Source organism: Anser brachyrhynchus (assembly GCF_964034855.1).
Source record: "Anser brachyrhynchus genome assembly, chromosome: 15".
NCBI lineage: Eukaryota > Metazoa > Chordata > Aves > Anseriformes > Anatidae > Anser > Anser brachyrhynchus.
In genome coordinates, this window is record NC_137733.1 from 7,731,614 (window position 1) to 7,733,928 (window position 2,315).

General features: G+C 43.8%; 1 protein-coding gene and 1 long non-coding RNA gene across 4 annotated transcripts in view; one reads left to right on the forward strand and one right to left on the reverse strand.

Annotated features, from left to right (window-relative positions):
* Nucleotides 1–2,315, forward strand: part of LOC308178534 — a 248,288-nt gene that overhangs the window by 182,081 nt on the left and 63,892 nt on the right. The window lies entirely within an intron of this gene.
* SHISA9 (shisa family member 9) overlaps nt 1–2,315 on the reverse strand; it is a 180,357-nt gene that overhangs the window by 124,435 nt on the left and 53,607 nt on the right. The window lies entirely within an intron of this gene.

Below are 2,315 nucleotides of genomic sequence, written 5' to 3' on the forward strand. Positions count from 1 at the left end.
GAGGTGCCTTACTGGTGGTTGGCCTCTTGTTTCAGGGCTGCCGTGACTTGCTCTCAATCCTCAGTGTTTTCGTGACATAATTTAATTTATGACCACAAGAAGTGCAACAAGAAAGGGAAAAGATGAAAAATATTATGCTAAATGCAACCAGACATATACTTGAAAATGTAAACATCAAACTATTCCCTAGATATGTAATTACAGGCAGCTTCAAAGAGGAAAAGGCGCATTTTCAGCAAATACATCATATTTTGTGTGTGTTGCCTTTACTTGAAGGACAGTCTGCTTTCCACAGGAGCACAGCAAACTGTTTTTAAAGGGATCATCAACCAGAGCTGATCACTTGGAGCTCCCATGAGACATACAGAGTCATGACATGGAAGGGAAAATAAAAATACAAAAGCAAATGTTGCACATCTCCAGCATGTTCCTCTTTCCTTCCCAAGCCCCCAAAGGATGGTCTGCCAAGCCATGCTCTGGGGTGGTGGGACCCAGGAGGAGCCATCCTCTGACACATTCCCACTTCCCAGCTCTACGAAATGAGTGCTGGAAAAAACATCAGGAGGAATCCTTCTGCTCCTGTTCCAGGCTGTCAGTGCCATACAGGGAGCTAGAAAGGCTGTGCTGGATGGCAGATGTAATAGCACCAACTGGTAATAAATGCCCTTAACAGCCTCCCGCCCCACTGCTGCCGTCCCCCCTGGGAGCTGCACTGGGCTGTTGTAAATGTCTCCTCGTTTGGCCTCTGCTCTGAATTGGGTCACGAAGTCCTGGCTCTGGAGAGACACACATGTGAGCCCTGACCCTGTGAGCTCCCTGGTCTCTCTCCATGATCTTGGTCTACACTGCCAGAACCAGCTGATATTCTTCCTTCACTAGCATGTTCCTCTTTGCATGGTGCAGATTTAACTGAGGTGTCTGCTGCTCCTGCTGAGCACCACGCGTGGTGTGGGACGGGCCTTCTGCATGCAAGCTCCAGTACTGGCAGCAGGAAATTCCCTTGCAAACCCTGCTTTACCTGCCTCCTTCCAATGGCCTTAATCCTCTCCCTTTGGAAGGAAAAGGCAGTCTGTGCAGTGGGCTGTTAGGACTTTTGTCATCAGGTTGTAGAACAGCATATCTGTTGCTAAAACCTCAAGTTTATTGGCACTGCCTGTCTGATCTAAAGGCTTCTGCACTCAGTGGCTTTCCAGGCAGTGGCTTTTAGAGGAGATCCTATAATCAAAATTTACAGTTCCACTTCATGCAGGACTTCTAAGAGGACAGAACCTTTTAGGCAAGTTAAAGATAAACAGAAGTAAGCAGTATTTTTCTACTGATCAGGTAACATCAGAACATTTTTTAAAAATGCATTCCTCTGCAAGAGAGAGAACACATGTAAGTAAGCACTTCACAGAACTCTACACCTTCTAGTCCCTAGCACTTAAATAAAAAAAACCCTGAGGTGTGACCAGACTCAACCCAAATCATCTTAGACATGTGGAAAGGTGGTCACCTCAGTGACGAGGAGTAAAGGGTAATGTGTGTGTTCTGGTAAGGAACAGGTGAAAAGGAGAAAGCCCAGGCACCCAGACCAGGGAAGGCCTTTGTGCTCAGGTCAGGCTGATCCCTCCACAACTGAGGGCTAGGGAGTGTCAGCAGCAATCAAAGAAGACAACATTTTTAACATCCTGAAACATTTCTGATTTGTGGTAGTAGCAGCCCCTGTTTGTTTTTCAGAGCTCTGGTAGAGGCAAAGCAAGCAGGAATGCAACGGCTGTTTTACAGTCCCCAACACTTCACTGCCTTGGGCAACTGTCTCCATGGGCTGTTCCATGTGAGAGCCACCTAAAAGCAAACACTGATGAAAAAGTTCCCTGAATCCAGGCAATTCTATATTTGTTTTATCTTCTAAAACATTTTTCACCTCAAATAAAAAAGCCCAAGAAGATAAATACTGCCTAAGACCTGAAACATCTGACTTGCGTGTTCTTTTTAACAACTTTCCCATTCTGAAACTTGTTAGCCTGTTTGTGGGGAATAGCAGCTACTTGTTAGCTTTTTTGTTCCCCTTGTTCCTTCTTCTGCTGGTATTCTTTGTACTAACTAAAAAGATACCTTGGTCAAAAGATTGGTGGAGGTTCTTTGTGGAAGGAAAGAAAAATGTTATAGTTCAAATTTATGAATTAAGAGATTTCTTACTTAACTTTTTCAAACTTTTTTCTTAAATAAATGGAAGGGAAAAAAGTAAAAAAATGCCAGGGAGAATAATAAAAAATAAAAAAAAAATCTGGTAGCAAAAAGATGAGCTGAGACAATTCTCATTTGCATTCTAG